At 45.4% G+C, this 23,404-nt stretch overlaps 1 protein-coding gene and 1 non-coding gene across 2 annotated transcripts in view; one reads left to right on the top strand and one right to left on the bottom strand.

Moving 5' to 3' along the window:
- Positions 1-206: 206 nt before the first annotated feature.
- Positions 207-279, bottom strand: TRNAR-UCU. The gene has a single exon. It is a non-coding gene; the product is annotated as a tRNA-Arg (tRNA).
- An 18,181-nt stretch (positions 280-18,460) lies between these two features.
- TRPM8 (transient receptor potential cation channel subfamily M member 8) overlaps positions 18,461-23,404 on the top strand; it is a 103,582-nt gene continuing 98,638 nt past the window's right edge. The window contains exon 1 of the mRNA XM_029225301.1: positions 18,461-18,511. The gene's annotated coding sequence lies outside the window, so the exon portion shown is untranslated. The remainder of the gene's footprint in view (positions 18,512-23,404) is intronic.

Raw genomic sequence — 23,404 nt, 5'->3', positions numbered from 1 at the left:
AAACCAAGATGTTGGCAGGGTTGGTTCCTTCTGTAGGCTCCCAGGGAGAATCTGGTGGCTTCTGGTGGTCCTTGATGTCCTTGGCTTGTAGACGCATCAGTCCAATCTTTGACTCCGTCTTCACGTCAACTTCTCCTCTGTGCCTTCTCTCCTTCTCTCTCGATTTTTAATTTTTTGGCCACACCGCGCGCCTCGTGGGATCTTAGTTCCCCCACCAGGGATCGAACCCGGACCCCCTGCAGTAGAAGTGCAGAGTCCTAACCACTGGACCACTAGGGAATTGCCCTCCTTTTTTTATAAATACACTTGTCATTGGATTTAGGGTCCACCCTAATCTAGGAGGATCTCGCCTTGAGATTTTTAACTTAACTACATTTTCAAACATCATTTTTCCAAATACAGGTACAGTCCGAGGTTCCAGGACACATATAGTTTTGTGGGGCCACAGTTCAACCCACTACACAGGTGATAAGATGGGGTTTTGGACCCTGTCCTGATGGAAGCCAGGCACAAAGTGGAGCTCTAATTGCTGCCCCTTTCTCTGGTGGTGAATGGGATGGTAGAGTGTTGGAAGGGAATGCGTTAACTGGTGCAGCGTTTCAGGTAGTTGGGAAATACGGGTGAAGTAGCAGCTGTAGGAACAATGGGATCGGGTGGCTGTACTCAGCTGGACACAGACAACAAAGAGCTGAGAGCATAGAAAGAGGCTCATCTCCCGCAGAAGGGCCGAGGCCCAGGTCCAGGACTGAATGCTCAGCGTGGCCGAGCTCCAGAGAAGGCAAAATCCCTGAGCAAGACAGATCTGCTGTGCCAGGTCAGGGTCCTGGTTGGAAAAGAACAGGACCCCAACACACAGGATGGGGACAGCCAGGCTGGTGTCTCCAGCAACCTGGAACTCCCAGACCTTTCAGAAATAGCCCACTTCTCCTTATAAGAGTTAGCGCACCCCCCTTTTACTCAGAGCCTATGCAGAGGTGTCATCCTCTCCAGGCAACACATGCTCTCCTAGCGTCTGCTTCCCTCCGCTCCCTCCACCCGTTGCCTATAACTAGAGCTAAGTCAAAACAGAACCCAGTGGGGTTGACCTGGTGCTGCTAGAGAGCTGCAACACCAAGGCAGCACGTTCCAGAAGGAGCTAGGAAACCTGCAGATGTGATGAGGATGAAATAACCGGGGTATAACTGTTTATGTGGAGAACAAGAAAAGGATGCCTCTTAATATCATTATAATTCAATACTAATAAGAGCCATCCAGTGTATTAAGTGTAAAAAAGAAAAGAGTTTGAACATCAGGAAAGAGAAGACAGATGATCTGTAGATGATATGATTGTCTACCGGGAAAATTTAAGAGAGTAAATCCATTGGGAAACGTGCAATCAATACTAAATTTTTTTTTTTTTTGCGGTACGCGGGCCTCTCACCGTTGTGGCCTCTCCCGCTGCGGAGCACAGGCTCCGGACACGCAGGCTCAGCGGCCATGGCTCACGGGCCCAGCCGCTCCGCGGCATGTGGGATCTTCCCGGACCGGGGCACGGACCCGTGTCCCCTGCATTGGCAGGCGGACTCTCAACCACTGCGCCACCAGGGAAGCCCAGTGGGTTATTTTTTTTTACCAACTATGTAAATTTGAAATGAAATCACAATTTAGAATGTTTGTAAGGGGAATCTAATGTGTGAATCACTCGGAAGAAAAGAATTCAAATCTTGAGATTTGAAACTGATAAGGCATTTCTGAGCTTGTCAACAAGGAACAGGTTCCCCTAGGTATGCCCAGGGTTGGCTGGTTTGCCCGTTTTTTGTGAGGTTCATGAATTAAGCAGCACAAACCAAGCACTCTCTACCTGAGTGCCCTGAGAACACAAGAATGCCCTGAGAATGCACCATCTGCATCCTCTTGGGAGTCACAAGACAGGGGGGAACCTGACAAATGAAGTGGCATTTATGGCCTTGTGATGTGGGATGTGGAGGAACAAAGGGCAGGAAGTGGATGATGCCACCTGAGAAAGGTTCTTGAAATAGGAAGTGCTTGACTTGGACCTTCAAGGCTGAGCGTAGAAGGTGGGAGAGAAAACATCCGGGTGTGAGAGCAAGGCAACAGGCAAAGCATGGAGGAGAGAAGGCACATGAGGCGGTGGGGCACTGATGGTCGCTCAGCCTGCTGGGAGCATGAGATCAAAGGCAGGTGTGAAAGAGGAGAGACGCACTGGACAGCTCCCCGGTATGCAAATAACAGCCAGGAGGCTGAAGGCAACTAGTCTGAACTAGTCTGAGGCAACTGAGCTCATCCTGAAGTTAAAGCACTCTTCCCTAACGTCGCCAATGCTACTGCTTCTATCTTGGAGCCATCTTCACCATTTTTTCCTAATTCTTCTTCCCTGACGCTCAGGAAGTTTCTGTTCTGTATAGAGCAGGCACCTTCGTTATCATTAGAGAGCCAAGATCTGGAAACAGCACAAGAGTAAAAAGGAAAGAGAATAAAATATCATCAGCTGGACTTGAATTTTGAATCCGTGTTGCCTAGGGGGTTGACCAGATGTCATGAAGAAATCGAGAAGAGCTCTGATCTGATAATTGTGTGTGTGGCCACAACACCCAATGAGTCACCTAATCAGGAACGTGTCTACGCTAGGACAATTCCTAAGAGGCCCATTGTGTCGGACCACCAAGGATATTCTTCTTAAGTATAGCATCATCTCTGTAATCAGAGAAGCTAATGGGGAAAAAGAGTTGTAAAAATTCTCACCGTAACTTTAGGGGTGGGGGGCAGAGGAAGTAACTTCATTGCAAGGACCAGGTGAGTTTTGATCCCAACAGCATATTCTTCCTTTCCATGTCAGTCATAGGAAAAGAAACCCTTGAAGTGGAATCTATAATCTGTCCTTTTAAAGAACACATTAAAGCAGCCAGTCCTAAGTGGTTTCAAACACACAGCATCACAGGACTCGATAAATAATTGATTTAAATTAATGGCCAATGAAAGAAACATATCCGCACTGATCTATAATTACTGGAAGCAACCTCATATATTTTTCATAAAAGTGTCTTTTCATTGCAGTTTTTTCTTTCTCTAAAATTCCGTGTATTTAGAGTTTAAATTGCTTTCAATAACTGCTTTCAACTGCTTTCAGTGGTGGAGCTTCTCTGTCAATATGGACATCAGAGAAGCCTGTGATTTGGGTGTTCCTTTCTCACCTTCTGATTCTGCCTGACTGTCTGACCTGGAATGGCGACAGCAAAGAGGGAGATTGGGATGGTTGGGAACACCTGCGGGCACACTTCAGCTGCTGGGTGTTCTGAGTGTGGCTCCCCCAGAACCTCAGGGGGAATGTCATTGCTTCAGAAGTTTGTAGGAGCAGAAGCCGGGTCCACAGTTGGCATGAGAGCAAGTTTACAGCCCAGCCAACTGAGGGTTCCATTGGATCCGGTGTAGACATATGATTCCACAATGAAATGAACCTTTTAGGCAGTGATTGAAGTTTCAGCTAGGGTTCTGAATTAACTTTGCCAAAACAATCATTCGGACAAAACAATAACAACAAAGACCGAGCTCTGATCTGGAAACTGACTTTTTGTTATTAAGAGCATGGTTTCTGGAGTCGGACCGACTGGTTCGATTCCTGGCTCTGACACTTGCTAGCTAAACTTGGGCAAGTTACTTCATATTTTTGAGCCTCAATTTCCTCATCTGTGAAATGGAATAATAATACCAATTCCAAAGGGTGATTTTGAGGATTAAATGAACGGAAATATCTAAAGCTTTTGGTATAATGGCTGAAAGTTATCATTTGAAAATCAGTGAAGACCATCGAAATTGGTAATGAGAAAGGATCTATTCCCAAAGTGTGCACGTGCCCACGGATCCAGATGTATCATATGAGGAGAGCAATAAAAGTCCAAAGGCCTCGGAAAGCTTGGCAAATCATGAAAGGATGATGAGAGTTTTAATAATCAAACTTACCAATGAAGAACCAGTTCATATAGCATTTTTCTTTTGATGTGCTTTTAAATATACAAATTCCGGGCTTCCCTGGTGGCGCAGTGGTTGAGCGTCCGCCTGCCGATGCAGGGGACACGAGTTCGTGCCCCGGTCCGGGAAGATCCTACATGCCGCGGAGCGGCTGGGCCCGTGAGCCATGGCCGCTGAGCCTGCGCGTCCGGAGCCTGTGCTCCGCAACGGGAGAGGCCACAACAGTGAGAGGCCCGCGTACCGCAAAAAAAAAAAAAAAAAAAAAAAAAAAAAAAATATATATATATATATACAAATTCCAAATTTTCTGTTAAATATTACACATTGGAAAGTCCTATTTCCTATCATTAAAAATGATTCCCTACCAGTGAAGCCATGTGCTAGGCAACATCCAATAATTATAACCTACACCTGAGGGTTTGGCTAATGGTCAAACAAACAAGAATTCCAGAAAACAAGGGTTTGGGGTATAAACTCACTTTTCTTTCTTCTTTTCTTTCTTCTTCCACCTCCTCTTCCTCCCCCCACCCCCTCATTTTTCTTCTTTTGTCCCTGATTGGCCTGGGAAATTGAACCTTTTGTAGCTTAGGATGAAAAAGGGAATTTTTCTTATCTTGATTTTTGCCATGAAGCATTAAATGTCATTCTGAGGCCACTGAGATAAAGATCAAAGTAAATAAGACCCTTCATTTGCTTTATAGCTTCTGGTAGAAACTGGCTTATTGCTCGCAGACCTCATTTTCTTCTCTTCGTGGTCACACAGCTAGACCATACCTCCCAGCCTCTCTTCAAGGTAGGTGTGTGCACAGGGCTGTGTTCTGGCCGGTGCAATGTCGTTAGAAGTGATATTTGTCACTTCTAGGCACAGCCTCGTGATTTCCCACTTTCCTTCTTGTCTGCTGGATTGACAGGTGACCTTACAGAGGACTCCAAGGGGGTGCAGAGCCACAGCATGGAAGAGACCGGTCCTTGAACACCGTGTGGCTAGCTGCCTCTTGAAGACCAACATTCAACTTGGACGTGAGTAAAAAATAGACATTTCTTGGCATGAATCCTCAGAGAGAGGGTTTGCTTGTCACAGCAGTTAGCCTGCCCTGACTGTTCCAGAAATAGCCACTAGGCACTTTTGCACACACACACACACACACACACACACACACACACACACATATCCCCATTTTATCCTCCCTGCAGCCTGCTGAGGGATAGAGGTTTCCCTGAGGCCCATGCTTGATGTTTGATTCAGCTGGAACTAATCCCCATAGACTCTCCGATTAAGAAGGTACCTTTTGGGCTTCCCTGGTGGCGCAGTGGTTGAGAGTCCACCTGCCGATGGAGGGGACACGGGTTCGTGCCCCCGTCCGCGAAGATCCCATATGCAGCAGGGCGGCTGGGCCCGTGAGCCATGGCCGCTGAGCCTGCACGTCCGGAGCCTGTGCTTCGCAACGGGAGAGGCCACAACAGTGAGAGGTCCGTGTACCACAAAAGAAAAAAACAAAAGAAGGTACCTTTCATTTGTTGATTGGTAGATTGACGAGTATAATTCAGCAAGCATTTTGCATGGCCCTCTTTTTATGAGGCACAGTGCTAAGTATTGGGAACATAAAAGAAATTGGCCCTCAAAGTTTATTTAGTTCTGCTACACTGAATTCTTGAATTCCATCTAAAGTAGTGTCCAAAATCAACCATCTGCCAGGCCCAGGCAGTGATATCAGGCTGAGCAGAAAGTAGGAGGATCTGTAGGAAATCGGCGTGTGGAGGCGTCAGACAATGGTGTTCAAATAAAAAATCGTAAAACACTGTGCTGCTCTAACAAAGTATATATGTGGATGGTGTTCGGCCCACCAGCTCCCATTTGTGACCCCTGCTCTGCACCATCCCCAGGGATGGCCTTGTGATGTGGGCTCAAGACGGTCAGTGAGTTGCATTTGCTGATAACATTAATTGCTTAGGGTAGACTCATGACCTCCGTCAGGCCAACCCGAAACCTGAAGATCCACTCCTGAGACTTCTGTTCGTGTGGTCTGGGAAGCGGGCACTCTTTCCGCCATCTTCCTTGCTCATGAGATGATGTTAGACCGAGCTTCTCAGGCCATCCTGCAATCGTGAGTGGAAAAACATGTCTGAGAACAAAGCCCAGAGAGAGAAGGCTGGACCCAAGAAATACAGAGACAGAGGCCAGGTCCTAGTGATGTCATCTGAGCTCCTGACCAAACTGCTCCTTAAGGCGATATGACCCTGTTACTTTTAGTTTTCTCGGCTAATAAATCCCTTATCAAGCTAACTTGTATTGGGTTGGGCTTTCATTGATCTGCGGCAGAAATTCAAACTGATACACAGATCTCTTTCAAAGGAGATCTGGTGAATAAAATGTTTCCAAGTCTTTACTATAATAGATATGCCACAGAAGGTAGAGCGAGATCTAGCAACTTCCAAGTCTGAGTATCAGTGGTTGGGTTCAGTGATTATACTGGAATTACCAAGAATCCTGATCCATTGGTGAAAGAGAAAGTATAAAAGAAGGATTAGGAAAGAGAGAGACAGAGAGACAGATAGAGACAGACACAGAGAGAAGGAAATCTCCTTCAAGGAAAAAGAATCAGGCTGTGAAGAAAAGCACTCATGCATTCCATTCCATTCTGCAGCATGAATAGGGTGGGGCCTGTTGTTTGGCCAACTTTGATGACTTTCCGTTACTTGAACCTAGAAATAGAGTTGTTTGTAGGCAAGAGTCTCCTGGTAAAGGAGACTTCTTACCTTCCAAGGTAGGAAAGGGCCTCAGGTTCTCCAGGTGGTGGAAGCATAGGCAGAAAGCCTGGGTTTGCTCTCAGTTTCATATCACAGCGTGCAGCTTGGCCATCCGAAGTGGCCCTGGTCGTATGCAGATGACTGAATCAATCAATCAATCAGTCAACCAACCAACATGTCTTGGGCACCGACTGTGTCAGGAAGCATGGGAGGCACAGGTGTTATGTTGTCACCCTCTCTAAGGCCTAAGGTTGTTCGCACCTGAGATATCACATCACACAGGAACTAATTTTCCATTTGTCTGGGGTTCATGGGAAAATACACAAGAAAACTTCAAATGTATTTGAGCCTGGATTATTGACCCTATTCCAGGATTAGGAAAAAGTTAGTCAGAGGCCAGAAAAGTTCGAAACACACACCAGTGCACCTACGGTTCCCAGAACTCCATGTTTATGTGCGTTCAGTCTTGCTTGTTGTCAGAGCTGTGACTTTTTGGGTAAAGGCTGAAGGGGTATCCACTGGAGCTGATCCTTAACCCGCAGTCTCCAATCGATCAAAGACGATATATTCAAAAGAAAGTACAAGGCTTTCTTCTACTGTGTTTTGTGGCTCTAGCCTTCTCCGTCCCGAGGGTCCTGGGTATGGATTTAGGTAGCACTGGGCCCCTCCTCGCGTCCCCTGATGCTCGCTGGGAGAGCTGCCTGCTGTGGCTTCAGCTAAGCCTGATTTAGCATCACTGCGAGCCGGGTGCTTTATTACATGAACTTGGGCAACAGCGGGACAGCCCCAGGGAACAAAGAGAAACCAGGCACAAATAGATGCCTCTCCACACATGGAACATCGACTTCTGAGCCGCATCCAGGCAGGGAGGTATGACTGCTTTGCCCACCGCTGAGAGCACTGATGGGCAGAGCAGGGCTGGGGGTTCCAGAGAAAGCACCAAAGCTGGCGCTTAGCCATCAGTTTCTGACCCATTCACTGGCATCTTTTGACAAAGTCATACTGTTGCCAACAAAACATAACCATGTTGCCTGGACTTCTACCACATTTTCTGTCTTTGTTATCATAATTAATGTAATAAAGACCAATAAAAGTAATAATAGCAGAGTCAATCAATAAAAAGTACTGTGGAAATGTTCTTAATTGGTTTCCGCTTAGGTGAGTCACCAGATGTGAACTGGTGCGGTTAATCTGCTTCGTAAAATCTGCCGGGTTTGGCCCAGGTCATACCAAATCCTTGCTGCTCCTAAGGCACTTTGTAGAAGGACCTTGAACCTCTCCTTTCACCACTAAAGGAAGCTGATGAAACGAGCCTTGGATGTGTTTGTTCCCGAATACTGTTTCTGCCAGTTTTACTTGATGTTATAATGTTGTAAATTAATTAAGTACTCCATACATAGATGAGAAATAAATGTGAGAATTAAGAGTTGCTCTTTCTATGGAACTATATTTGTTTTCAATTGCTGCTGTGACAACTTACCACAAACTTCATGGCTTAAAACCACATAAATTTCATGTATGACGATTCTGTACCTTAGAAGTCCGACATGGGTCCCACGGGGCTAGCATCAAGATGTTGGCCAGGGTGTGTTCCTCTCTGGAGGTTCTAAGGGAGAATTGTTTCCTTGATTTTTCCAGCATCGAGAGGCTGCCCACATTTCTTGACTCGTGGTCTCTTCCTTGTAGCATTTCTCTGCCTGTTTCTATCATTACATCTCTTTCTCTGACACTGACTCTCCTTAAGAGGACACTTGTGATTCCATTGGCCCCCTGGGATAATCCAGGAAAATCTTCCTACTTTAAGGTCAACTGACTAGCAACCTTAATTCCTCCTTGCCACGTGATCTAACGTATTCATAGGTTCTGGCATTAGGACGTGGACATCTTTGGGGGTCGTGATTCTATTTACCATAGCATTTTAAATTGAATGCATCTCAAAAGTCTTTAAATTTTTGCTGCTCTTCAAAGAAACTATATCCTACTACTAGCTCTGATGGTGTTTGCAAGAGGATTTCTACTGAAATTGCAAAGAGCACAGTGGTAGTGAATTAGAAGTAATTGCGTGTAACTCCGCAAGCACGGCCTATACAGCTTGGTTGATTCCTCCTCTTTCTCATATCCTACCTTCCAGAACTTCTAAGATTATAAAACCCATCCCTCTTCATCATCTCTCTCAATCTCATCTCTTGTTGGGACCAAATTGCTTCTTTGTTTTCATTCTTCACTTGACCACTGGGGAGACTCAAGGATGATCTTTGTAAAACACAATTCTGGAGATGACCCTGTGATAAAGCTCTTCAGTGCCTGCATGTTCTCAAGATAAATTCCAAACTTGTCTTCCAGGCTCACTTTTAAAAGGCCTGTTCAACCTCCTCTCCCTCAACCCAACTACCACCTTTAAACTCCAGCCACACCCATCTGTTTGTTGATGGGCATCCCGTGCTTGGTTCCTGCTCCTGTAGGAATGTGATGGAGAGGCAGTTTTTCTCATTCCCCAGGGCTATTTTGCTGCCCCTTTGGGTATTTCAGTTATCCATTTCTGCATCTCTGACCTCGGCCATGCTGCGATGCTTATAAGCAGGTACCAGGTTGTACTAGCCTAGGTGACCTCGGTGCTCAGCGTTAGGCCAGTATGGGGCTGGTGCTCAGTTATTGTCAAGCTGATGAATGAATCAAACGATGACTAAAGAAATAAATTAGTGAGTAAAGAGAGAGGGGAGAGAGGGTAAATATGGGAGGGTGTGTCTGCGCTCAGGCACCAGGGTAGACTTGCCATTGAACCACAGAGAGTTCTACTTGGTGGCAGCCACGTGAGAACTGCAGAACATACAACACAATGTCAAGACCTCCCTTTAAGGTTTGAGGTGCAGCGATGACTAGACACAAACTTGGGCAGCAGAGTGACAATCCCAGGGAACAAAGAGGGACCTCGCACAAAAGGAGCGTTTCTGCACATGAAAAATTGACTTCTGTGAGTTACGTTGTTCGTTCGGCTTTTATCGAGTCCTACCACGTGCTAGGCTCTGTTCCAGGCCCTGGGGAAACCCTTGTGAAAAAGACAAGGCTGCTGCCTCCCTGGTGAAGCTGAATAAAGGCTGGAGGGAGAGAGAAGTGATCAATAACACACAGCAGTACAATCTAATAGCAAGTGGCGATCAATGTAGTGATGGAGAACAAGACAGGGCGATAGGACACAGAGGGATTGGTGCTGGGGCTCAGGGAGGGCTTCTCAGACTAGGGAGTGGTTGAACAGAGACCTGGAAGAGAATGCTATTAAGAATATAATGATGATGGTGATGAGCATTTCTGTATGCTTACTGGGTGCCAAGTACTATCTTGAGTGTGTGACATGTATTAACTAATAAAATCCTCATAGAATATCTATGAGGATGGTATAATTATTATCTCCATTTTACAAATGAGAAAACTGGGCACAGAGAAGTCAAGTAACTTGGCCAAGGTCACACAGCCAGTAGTGAGTGGTGGTCTGACTCTCCAGAGTCCAAGCTCACAACTGAGTTGCTATTAATAATGCTAATAATAATAACCACAGTGAACATTGCTTGAGAAAGGCACTGCTCTGAGTGCTTCACTTGGGTTAACAAGAACCCTGGGTAGATACTATGATTATCTTCACCATTTTCTAGGTGAAGAAACAGGTACAGAGAGGCTAAGAAACCTGCCCGAGGTCACACAGGTGCAAGAGTGGTGGCAGTGCCCTTTGGGAGCCTGAGCTCTTAACCTCCACCCCATGCATCCTCGAATGCCACATGCTGGAAGATCTGGGGAAGAGGGTTCTAGACGTGGCAGATGGAAAACACCAAGAGCCTGAGGGAGACAAGAAGGAGGAGGCTGGGAGCTGAGGCCGGCGGTTGCCCCAGGCCATTGCAGGGGCGTGGGTTTTATCCTGATTACAACAGGATGCCACCTGAAGGGTGTAAAGCGGGGACAGATACGATCCGACAAGGGCTTTGATGAGATGGCTTTGGAAGAGAGGTGGACAATGGATCCTGGGAGCAGAGAGGGAAGCAGATCAGCTTCAAGGAGAGAGATGGCGGAGCCTTGGATGCAGGAGGTAGCAGGAGGGATCAGAGAGGTGGCCGGGTTTGGGGTTCACAGGATTGGAATTAGAGGCAGCGCCGACAGGAATTACGGGTGGATTGGGTCACGGGGGGGAAGAGAAGATCCGGGAATGACTCCAGGGTGAACACCAGGGTGGAGGACAACTCCAGGGGACCATGAGCTCTCTGGGGAAGGCAGAGGTTAAGGGTTTGGTGGGAGTGGGTGGCTAGGACTCAGACACTATGGTGGGGCCTCTGCTAAGTCTGCAGAACATACAACACAATGTCAAGACATCAAAGGACATCAAGGAGACATCAAGGACAATCCTTGGAAATTCCTGAAAACATAACTTGTCCCACAGAAACATGGCTGGGACAGCCTTGACCTTTCTTTGCATTTGATCAGGCCCAACCTGCCTCTCTGTGCCTCTGCGCTGAGTAACTCTGAGGGCGTGTGTGTGTGTACACGTGTAGGCATGTGTTGGTATGTGTGCACGTATCTATGTGTGTAGGTATGTGTTCATGAGTGCGCACACCTGCACGTGTGCCTGTAGCAGAAAAGTCAGACAGAAGAACTCTGGAACCACACAGCCTGGATTCCAAAGCTAGCTCCAGCACTTGCTGGTTATGTAACTTTTGGCAAGTTACTCAAGCTGTCTGTGGCCTCGTTGCATTATCTGTAAAATGGGGTTGGTGATAGTATAAAGAAATATACTTGGTACCTGGTACCTCCTTGCAGGTTTGCTGGGCAGTTCCATGAGTCAGCACATGTAAAGCACCATGTGCCTGACACAGAACAGGCTCTCCGTAAATGTTAGCCATTGTCACAGGTGAGTGTGTACACATGCACTTAACTGTAGAGAGAGTTTATGATGGTAAACTTGTTCAAAATTAGGAATTCTTTATTGGGTGAATGGTCCAGTACTTTCCTACCTGAGATGTCATTGTTACAGAATGGATAAAAGGAGAAAAGCTTAACAGAAATCCTGTCCTTGGTCGTTGGATGGACTGCCTCGCTGCACCTGGCCAGAATCCCACATCAGACACTGGTTTCTTCTGCACAGTTCTTACTGACTGAATTCCTCATGTTCAGTCTTTTCCTTCCGTGTGTTTGAATTTACAGCCCCTAGCCCGGATCCTGGCAGCCAGCCAATCCTGGTTTGATGGAGGTGGGGCTTCTAGGGGTCAGCAAACTGTGGTGCTCACTCTGACCTTGGAAACATGTCTTTCCCGTCAGGTTACTTTTGGGACAAATATTCAGTTATCATTTGGGGTCGCTTGGCTATTTTTGTTTCTGACATTTGAACCCTTTTCCACTCAGGGACCTCTCTGTGTGATGGTAATACTTATAATAATCCTAATTGTCCACTGTTTTCATGTTCTTTCTTTCCATTACATTTCATCACCTGTGGCCATCATGCTTTTAAGTAACAATCAATCATCCTTTCTGTCTTGGGATGGGTTTCTCATCCCCCAAAGCAGAAAGAAGACAGAGCAGTTCTGCCAATCCAGGTGGGCCTGGAATGTGTTTTTATTTTCATGCTATTCTCATGACCATATAATAGTGGTCAGAAATCACTCAGAACTTACTTTGTCTCCTCAAGCGAAGTTTCGGTAATTTGGGTAAAAGGAAAGAGATGGCTTCTTATTGTTCCGGAGCTCTAAGGTGGGATGGAGCAGGGTCACATGGGCCAAATGGACCACTGTGTGAATTTTCAATATACAAGGTAGTTTCATTTCCTCTCGCACGCAGGAGCTGAAGCACACTTGGGCTGGAATCAGGGCGAAAACGTTTCCTCAAAAGACACCCTTCCATCTCACCATCCCATTTGCTTTATCTATTCGAATTGCAGTTTCCTCTGTAGCTCTTTGAAATGATCTACGTTGTCTCCTAATCCTGTTTCTAATTCCTGTGCGTCACCATCGTTGACAAGCTTGTCCGATAGTCGTGGAGTGCTTATGCGCTACTGTCAGAGAGCACACCGCCCTGTGTAAGGAGCTTAACCCTCTCAGCACACTCTATACTCACTGATTCTTTACCCTGCACCATGGCATCTGAGCTGAGAGCTTTACAGGTGGTGCTAGAGGCGAGGACACTAGGTCAGGGAGGTCAGGGACCTTGCCCGAGTTTGCCCTGGAGCCTGAGCTTTAAGCCAGACTCATCTTCCACAGGTGGAGTGCTTGATGGCTACAGTATTCTGCATTACTCTGAGAGATTTCTTATAAAAGCATAAGGAAAATTGTCATTGTTTACATTTATGTTGGTGAATATCAAATACTTGATCTCTGGGTCTGAGTTATTCTTAGTCCTTTTCACTTTGGTACCTCTATCGTCTCTCTCTCTCTCTCTCTCTCTCTCTCTATCTCTATCTCTCTATCTCTATATCTCATCTCTGTCTCCGTCTCCATCTCTGTCTCTCTCTACTTTCATCCTCATCCCCATTCCCATCTCCATCATCTTCATCCCTGTCTCCTTCCCCATCATCTCCATCTCCATCTCTTTACCTGTTTCTATCTCTATTTTTATCTCCATCTTTATTTTGTCTATAAAAACTACTGTTCAGGGCTTACCTGGTGGTGCAGTGGTTGAGAGTCCACCTGCCGATGCAGGGGACACGGGTTCGTGCCCCGGTCCAGGAAGATCCCACATGCTGCGGAGCGGCTGGGCCCGTGAGCCATGGCCGCTGAGCCTGCGCGTCCGGCCTGTGCTCCGCAACGGGAGAGGCCACAACAGTGAGAGGCCCGCGTACCGCAAACAAACAAACAAACAAACAAACAAACAAAACTACTATTCATTCTTGTTTCTAGTCCCAGTTCACATGAAAAGCAACTTGGCTGACATAGAAAAATCATTGAGGAGTTTCATTTAGCCTCTTACGTCTGGCCTAACTGAAGAAGGCTATAGCCATGAGAATGAAAGAGTTTTAAGCTCCTACCTCTTATCAAATCACTCAACAAAACCCTGATCTCTAAAGAGGTGTCAAAAAAAAAAAAACACAAAAAAATTAAAGAGGTGTCAAGCCCCACAGTTCCCTTGTCAGGTCACCTACAAGGGAATTGGGAAGACATGAAGTTTAAGTGGCCCAGGGAACGTCAGGCTGAGGCTGGCCAATGTTCAGATACCTTGAACACGGCTAGAACAGGAGCCTCTCACTTGAGACCAGAGGAGAGACTGGTGCCTTAGTGAGCCGGCTACATCTGATTCTGTCCGGGGAAGCAGAGTTCGGAGGGCTGGGGAGATGTCTGAAGTGTACCAAATCCAGAGGCGTTCCTTCTCCCCTAGGCAGACATGGTTCCTGGGTTCACCCAGGTGGGTTGAACCAGGTGGGTGGCACTTTATCTGGACCGCTTTTCTGGTTTCTACCTTTCTCATTGCTGCTTGTCTTGAAGCTGACCCTGGTGCTGGCAGAAATCTGGTTCTTTCTGCTAAAGATGTAGCATCCCAGGTCCTCCCCTATATGTGTGAACCAGAATCTGCCTTTAAGAAGATCCTCAGGTGGTTCATGTGCACATAAAAGTTTGAGGCAGGGCCAGGGCCTACCTGGGACTCCAGCTTCATGCAGGTGGTCAGGGGAGGAGGCAGGTTCATGGAAATTCACAAGCGCAGCCAATGCATGAAGGGTGGCCTCTTCATGTAACGCCCACGTGGGCCCTCCTGCACTAGGCCAGAGGCCGTGTCCTTCCAGCCAGCTCAAGGGGAGCAAACTCAGTCGGAGGGCGTGGCTGCCACGCACAGCTGTGCCCAGTCTTCAGGGGAGGGGGGAGACGGCCGGAGTGCCTGGAGAGGAGGTGGCCCCAGGGGACAAGGAAGCTGGGACTTTAGAGAAGGAGTATGCTGGGGAGATGGAGGGGAACCAGGGCGAGGCCCTTGAACACCTGCTGACGTCTGGGCTCCAGTTCATGGCCTCTGTGTGTCTCCTATAGGGAACCTGTGTGCCGGAGGGGGCGGGACAGCCCTGCTTTCAAGAGGGGTTCTTTGGGGGCACAAATGGCCAAGAGATCTCTCCCATGACCCATGGGGTCTGCAGTAGCTCAGAGCCAGTATATAGTATATACTGTATATATACTGTATATAGTCTATATGGGCTATTTACTATACTGTACACATATATGCTATACATATATATATGCTACACATATATATATATGTATACTATATATACATATATATAGTATACTATACAATGTGTAGTAAGTAGACAGCCAGTAGAGCAGAAAGAATCCAAGCTCTGGGTGGAAAGTGCATGTGTTGGCCTTCTCCTTCCCTTGTAGACAATGAGCTTTGGGGGTCCCCCACAGAGCGTGACCACTTCTCTGTGTGGTTGCCCAGCTCCCGCCGGCTGTCCCTGTTCCCAGGGCAGCACACTCACCGCCACCCAGCTGGCTGTGTTTTTGCCTTGTTCTTGCCGGGTAACAGCATTTTTTCAGCTGACACTTGTTTCTTCAGAGCTGAGGTTGTCTAACTCCGCCGAACTTGAGAAACATCAGATTCTTGGTTCAACATGTGTAGGTTGGGGCCTGGCCATCCTTTTCAACCTGTGGCCCTGAAAGGCCGATGTAAGCGGTCATGGGTCACGAAGGGAAACGCCGGTGGAAGCACGCGGTGGCTCATCTTCCTGTTTCAGTGGGCGCTGGGTGACAGAAAGAAAGGCGCCCTCTCCCTGCCCCATCTGCAAAGTGGAACCCCAGACACAGGGATGCTGAGCTGGGGGGACAAAAGCAGCCAGAGGAGGATGCTAACACAGTTGGTGCATCTGCCACGGTTGTCCTTTCAGTATTCCCCCCAAATCCTGACACAGCCTGAGACATAGGCACTAGGACCCCACATGGCTGAGAAGGAGCTGGGGTTCGGGAGTTGAGTAGCTTTTTCGAGCTCCCACAGTTAGCAAAAGCTCAGAGCCAATTTCATTCAATTATTATTAATTTTTTTTTTTTGCGGCACGCAGGCCTCTCGCTGCTGTAGCCTCTCCCGTTGCGGAGCACAGGCTCCGGACGCGCAGGCTCAGCGGCCGTGGCTCACGGGCCCAGCCGCTCCGCGGCATGTGGGATCTTCCCGGACCGGGGCACGAACCCGTGTCCCCTGCATCGGCAGGCGAACTCTCAACCACTGCGCCACCAGGGAAGCCCCATTCAATATTTTTTAAAACTATTTTTCATTGTGGCAAAATACACATAACATGGAATCTACCGTCCTGCCCATTTTTAAGCATCCAGTTTAGCAGCATCCATTACTTGCATCCACATTGTTACTCAATCGCCACCACCCGTCCACTTCCAGTTCATTCAATTTTGACATGTTTTCTCACAGCACAAAAAACAGGGAAGCAAAGCTGAGAATCCAGGCTACACATGGAGCTGACGGACTCTGCTTACTGTTCTGGGGCCAAGAGGGCGCTGAAGGGACAGGCCAGGCCGACGTCATTGTTCACCTGTTAAACCTGCTTTAGGGATAAAGATGGTTGAAAATGTCTCTCCTGCAGCCACTGAATTTGCTCAGAGAAGCCACCTGCTGGCACTGAAAGAGAATGCAACAAGCTAGTATTTAAACATTCTTTAAAAAATCACGTTTGCCTCCGTAGAGGAATTTGGTCATTTTGTTAAGTCTTGGACAAAATGGCAAAGCTGTAGGTTATATACCTATGCATCTATACCTATACATACAAATCTATGCTATATCTATCTCTGTACTTCTATATCTACACCGCTACATCTATGTCTGTAACTATACCTGTATCTCTACCTATACACCTCTGTTTCCATCTCCACTTCTACCTTCTCCACCTCACTTGGTTAGATGTATTTTTTTGTTGTTGTTGCGGTACGCGGGCCTCTCACCGTTGTGGCCTCTCCCATTGCGGAGCACAGGCTCCGGACGTGCAGGCTCAGCGGCCATGGCTCACGGGCCCAGCCACTCCGCAGCATGTGGGATCTTCCCGGACCGGGGCACAAACCCGTGTTTCCTGCATCGGCAGGCGGACTCTCAACCACTGCACCACCAGGGAAGCCCGGTTAGATGTATTTTGAATCTTTCCCTTGTAAACACGGCTGTAAATCACCATGTGCAATGGCTCTACGATGGGGCACCTGATGAGGTCATCCTCCTTCCCATCTCTCTCATCCCCACCTCTGTGCTCATCCCTCTTCTGCTCTCAGCTTTCCTTCTGCCAGCCTGGGATCACTCACTGCTCTGCCACCTTCCACAAGGAGTATTCCTCCATAGCAGGTCAGTGTGCAGTTGGTACTTCAGTGTCTATAATTTTCTAGCCTTCTGGTCTTTTGCAGTTCACATTTTGGTTTTCAAACTAAACTTTAGGTTCTGCTTTTCAATACCTTTGCATCTCTGAAAATACCTGGAAGGATGCTGTGTAGACTGCAGGCTGAGGACAAAGAGGACCAGATCCACAGCCCTGTGTATGTGCATGCATGGGGTGGGGGGCCAGGAAGGAAATTGTAGCAGGTAAGGGTATGGGAGTTTTTAGTCCTACAATCCACATTCAGGGCAATTTTGAGATTTCTCTGATCCTCTCTCTGTTTCTGGCTAGATCTCTTCTCGCATGGGTCCTCATTGAGATGCAGCCCCTGATGTTTCCAACATTCCACAGTCCTTACCCTTCCCTATTGCCTCACACTTGGTCACTCCATTCATTTTCACTACCTGTCTGACTCTTGGAGTATTGAGTTTGTGATCTTACCTTAACTTTTTTCTTAAAGATTTTCTTTGTCAAAGGGTTTTCTCCCTGAATTGAACATGTTTTCTGTAGGAGTAATTATCATTAATTACATCTTATCTCTCCTTACAGATCTTGACCAAATCCCTCTGCCTTTACAACATTGCCCCTGTCTCTCATTATGTTTAATCTCTAACTTCTTTGCATTTCTTTGACTGTATAATCAAATTTTAAATTATACGATCTTATTTCTACTTGCCTGAGACATATACTTCATATATGAATACATAATAGAAATCATAGCCAATACTTAAGGAACATTAACTGTAACAAAACTATTTAAATGTTGCTTGTGGTACATCATTTAAATAAAATGACTAAAAATTGCCCACTAGGGATTATTATTTTATCTCTCCTAGTGGGATTTTCACAGAGACAAAATGTAGTTTAAAGGGAGCGTGGAAATAACTATAATTTAATAAAGGCAGCCTTGCTGAGTTTTCAGGTCACCCCACTCAGCCCTGCCTAGCTAGCGCAATGCTGAATATATGTTGGTGTGGATAAAGTTAACAAAATCGACCAAAAAGCAATGTTTGTTAAATTTCCTCTACTTAACAACTTTTTCCTAATCTTAATTAAAAGCTTTTAATCTATTAATTAATTTTATCATGACTTTCCATAATGAGCATTTCCCATTTCATTTGTGGTTTTTAAAATGTGCCACAAATTGTAGAAATTCATCTTTAGTATGTTTCATACATACTCTGATACAATTGGCAAGCCAAGAGTGGGGACTTTGTATTCTTACTTTATGAGCATTTAAAATACCCTGTTCTATGAATATGCATTCTTTACTCATATTCAATTGCTACACTGCTATGGTATCCCATGGTGTTAACTGTCTTTTTTCAGTGGCTTGAGTTTTTTTTTCTCCTCCTCTTAAGAGAACCTCAGAGAAGAAGGCGGGGCTGAGAAATCTCAAGTTATAAAAGCCTCTTCCTTTTGCAAGTAGATCAGAGGAGCAGGATCTTTGGAGTGAAAGCAAGTCCTGTCTGATAACCTCCACAGGTACGTTATCAACTTTTGCTTTTCATCTTTCCATAAATGTTGCAGTTGTGTAACTTGTAGAATTGATGTTGGTGTAGTGAATCTGAGGAGGGCATCATTTGTTTTTTTCTATGAAGATAAGAAACTAAAGGAAGACAAAATTTGAAATTTCTCCAGGATCTGTGTGGATAAGCAAAATGCTAGCGTAGGTATCTTCAGTACTCATTTGGATTTATTTAGAAATGTAGAAATCTGTGCTAGATTTTTGAGCGATTTAAAATATATCTGTAGTTTTTTCTCTTTTTTCTTTTTTCCTGATTGCCAGAGTCAGACATGTCCTCAAATGAACTTTACTAAAAAAGGTCACTGGGATCTTAAGTCTGCAACTGACTATCTTACCCAGTCCTATGGTCTCAAACCTACTGGGAACAGAATAAAACAGGTTGTTCTTAAATCAAGACTATGGTGAAACATAAATTAACATCAAGAAAGGATGCATTCAAATGGTCAATATTCTTTGATAATAAAAGGAGAAAGGTATATTTGACTTATTTTTACATACTGTGGTTCCTTTAGTTTTTTTCAGCTTCTGAAACATGCTCATTGGTTGTATTATTTAGAAGAAACAGAGAAACGCTGAGGAGTTGGATGAATAATTAAAGGTTTTATTTCTATTTAATTTTGAAGCCATTATTGCTAAAGCTGACTTTTTCAGTGTGAAGGTTCTTAAGCTGAAAGTAAGAAAATGGTTATTCCTTAATCTAGTCTATATATGTGCTCCGACAAATATGCTTATCGTGATAGGAGTTTTAGCTCATTAGTACCTTAGAGTGTAAAGAACTTTCTTCCAAGGTTATGACTTTGGGTTTATAATCCTTTCAAACTTGGAACCAAGTTGTTATCCTCCATTATTAATTTTTAAAGAACTGATGTGACTCTTGGCACCTATAAAGATAATAGGGTTCCAGGCACCATAGGGACTCCCCACTTTTCTCCTTCCAGACAGTACCTTTGAGCATCGTCTCCTGCCCCAGTTCTACCTCCGGTCTCTTGCCTCTACTCTTTGGGATAGGATATATGGGATTGATGACTTCAGGAGCCTCCATTGGCTTTTGCCATTTTCCTGTTTTTTACCCATCTATGCAAATCTCAAAAAATGTGGTCAACAGAGGCAATTAGAAAAGCAGGATGATTCTGATAACAAAACAAACCTCATTTCTTCTCTAGGGTTGAAAGACATGTGGAGGCAATGGTGTACATTAACCCTTGCAGGTCACTGTAACTCTTGCAGGTACCGCTCTAGCACTTTTGCCAAAATGAGAATTGAGAAGATTTCTCCGGATGGTGTCATTTATATCTGAAGCCTCTGCAAGTGTCACACTCATCATTACAATGAATAATTGATGGAAGCCAAGAGTGGAGATGGCTGGGGTTTGGTACGGGGCCTTTTGGAACATTCTCATCAGAGCATATGAACAATTTAGTTCCTCTCTCATTAAGTGTTAATAAGGAGAACTTCTTATTTCTTCTTATTTAAAAAAAATTTTTAAACATAGAGAGACTTAGAACTTGAAAATGACACCTTAGGACTGATTTGAACATGGTGATAGGCAGGCTGAAACACAATTTTAAAAACATGCCAAATGCCGTTCTTGTGTTAGGACAATAACATAGCAGATTGATTTATGTTTTTGTTTTTGTTTTGGGCTCACAGGATTCAAGAGTATTCTGTTGTTGATGGGTGACTTCTAGACCATTTGAAATTATTCATGAGCATCAATGATAAAAATAACACCAGGTCAGCCTCTCCCCCAACCAACAAAACAAGGTTTCTAATTATTTAAATGTTGATAGTGTATTTATATAGTAAAAATGACAATCTATCCTTTCACAAGGACGTATTAAAGTGGCACAAAGGAGCTTAAATTTTAAGGATTGGGCTCTCGGGCCAGCCTGCCTGGGTTTGAATGCCGTATCCTCTACTTATCAGCTGTGTGACTTTCGGGGAAGTTACTTAACCTCTCTGTGCCTTGGTTTCCTCATCAGTTTTAGTGGGAAAATAATAATCCATATAATTCATGAGAAGATGAAAGGAGCTGACACATGTAAAGAGTGTAGCACAGTGCCTGGCACATAATAGGCGTTATATCAGACAAAGCTGTTATTAGTTATTCTTGGCCTGATGAAGATGTATGTTTCACATGCTATCAGGACAAATCGTGTTGTTCATAAATACAAGTTGCAACCACAGAAGAGCACTCAGCCAAAGTTATGTGATGCCGCCTCTTAAGCATCCTGTCGATTCCATGCTTGTGTTTGAAGATTTATGTACAAGCTTTGAAAAAGTCTAACTGGTGTTATGTGTAGCATCCTGGTTTAGCTCAGTGGTTCTCCAGTGTGGGACCCTCCCCAGCAGCATCTGGAAACTTGTTAGAGATGCAGAATCTGGGTCCCACCCCAGATCTGTGGAGTCCTTGAGGTGGGACCCAGCAGTCTGAGTTGGAGCGAAGTCCCCAGTGATTCGGCCTGCCCAGCCATCACGTGTTTCCCTGAGTGGGAAACTGCAGAAGCTGGGCAGCTGTTAGCACGGAGCAGCTGTCCTGATGTGGCTGGTAGTCAATGTCTTCACGATCTACAGTGAAGTCTGAAAATGTGAGTGCTGGTTAAGAATCCACTGTGGTTTTAATTTTCACTGAGGTAACCTTCATGATGGGTATCAGGACTCCATTAATTTTGTCAGACCCATCTGCAGTCTGAGGATAAGGACCGTAAGTAAAAATAATTGAGATCTTGATGAAAATACGAAAGCAAAGACTTTGCATCATTCAACAAGTAAGTTGAACTAAATCTGGCCAAACTCTCAGACATTTCTGTACTGGGGCCCATCATTTGTCCCTGCTATGGAACTGCCTGCATTGAATTTTACCTTAGTGATACATCTTCCACTTGCATTCAGGACTTTATAAGAAATAGCCACACAGTTTTGTGCTGTAGGCATTGCAGGGTTATGTCAAGATGTTTCCTATTGTGTGGCCCGGGGTTCTTTTTACATAGAACTTTATTCCTTTTAACTTATTATTTTGAGATAATAACAGATTCACAGGAAGTTGAAAAAATAGTACAGAGAGGTCCTGGGTAATCTTCACCTGGTTTCCCCCAAAGGTAACATCCCACATAACCATAGTATAATATCAAAACCAGGAAACTGACACTGGTATACTCCATAGACTTTATTCAGATTTTACTCACTTGCATGTGTAGACTTTTATGCAATTTTAGCATGAGTAGATTTGTGTAATCACCACAACAATCAAGTTGTTGAACTATTCCATCGCTAGAAAAAAATCACCCACCTGCTGTCCCTTTACATTCTCACTGTCTTCCCCGCCCCCCCCCCCCCCCCGCCACCTACAGGAGCTCTTTGTACATTGGACTCTGGATCGGGGCAGTTGGGTTTGATCTTGCTTTATGGACGCCGTGAAGCTTGCAGTTGACCATGTTTGTTCCCTTGCTTTGGTCCCTTGTAATTAGGTTGCAGTTTCTAACAACGCCCCACAAGCAGGCTTTCCATGCGCTGGATGAGCCCATCACGTTACCAGTTTCTCTCGTTTTACTCTCTGCTCACTTCTTTCTCTTTGGTTCCTTTGTATTCAGTAATATCTTAGGAGGTATCTTCAAATCCTTGTGCACTGAGATGAAATATAAAAAAGAAAAAAAAATAAAGTCAAGGGACTTCCTTGGCAGTACAGTGGTTAAGACTTTGCCTTCCAGTGCAGGAGATGCGGGTTCAATCCCTGGTCAGGGAGCTAAGATCCCACATGCCCTGTGGCCAAACAACCAAAACTTAAAAAAAAAAAAGAAGCAATATTGTAACCAATTCAATAAAGACTTTAAAAATAGTCCACATCAAAAAAATCTTTAAAAAAATTAAAGTAAAAAAAAACGTTCCACCATGTCTTCTCCGTTTATTATTTAAACGCATCGCCCCCTTCAAATTCCTGAACTGCTGAAAGTTGTGTGGGTGCCTGACTACCACCTCCTCAAATTCCTGAGGGTGCTTTCTGCTGCATTCACATTTGTACTGGCTGAGGATGCAATTCCTAGGTCACAATCTTTTCCTCCAAAAATTACAAATATTGCCACATCTTCTAGCTTACAGTCCTTCTAGAAGAGAAGTCTGATGTCAGCCTGATTTCCCCCCTTCTGTAATTTACCTTTTTTCTACTATGTGGTTTGTATGGTTTTATGTTTATTCTTACCCTTAAATAATTTCACCGGGTACCTCTAAGCCTATTAGTTTGCCTGGTATGAGGCTCTGGGACTTCTTTGTATTGAAGACCCAGTTCTTCCCTTAGCCCAGGGAAGAAGATTTCTCCTGTTGACTTTTTTGACTGCTACGTCTCCTGTGTGGAAACTTTTCTTCTTCTGGAAGTCCCTTTGCTTACGTGACGCATCTCCTGTACTCTAATACATGTTCCCACGGCTCCATGGAAAGGGGCGAAGCTTCCTGAGGAGCTCCCGTCCCTTTGGACAGGTGAAAGCTGATGGGCGGAGCCTCGTGACAACTCCACCCTTGCTGTCGTTACTCAGCAAGCTGCCTGTGTCAGGGGTCCCCGTGAAGGACGCTGTGGGCTGGCATCCCCTGCACATCCGAGCACATCTTCTGGTGTGACATTGGGTCACATGATGATGCCAGTTTTTGCCACCCCTGAGTAGGATGCCAACTCCATGCAGAAATAAGGACAGTAGTCCATTCTGGAAGGCAGCACCGTCCTTCTCTCTTTGTCACAACTGCCTTCATTAGACAGTTACTGAACTGGGGAGGCCACACACTCCCTGGGGTGCTGTTCGTGCCCCCCGGAAGCTGTAATCAGAAAACAATAATGAAATAGCAAACTTTCTAGAGCTGAAAAC

Source organism: Monodon monoceros, unplaced genomic scaffold, assembly GCF_005190385.1.
Source record: "Monodon monoceros isolate NGI ecotype Baffin Bay Population unplaced genomic scaffold, NGI_Narwhal_1 Super_Scaffold_16, whole genome shotgun sequence".
Taxonomy (NCBI): Eukaryota; Metazoa; Chordata; class Mammalia; order Artiodactyla; family Monodontidae; genus Monodon; species Monodon monoceros.
This window is presented reverse-complemented; position numbering and strand designations above follow the sequence as displayed.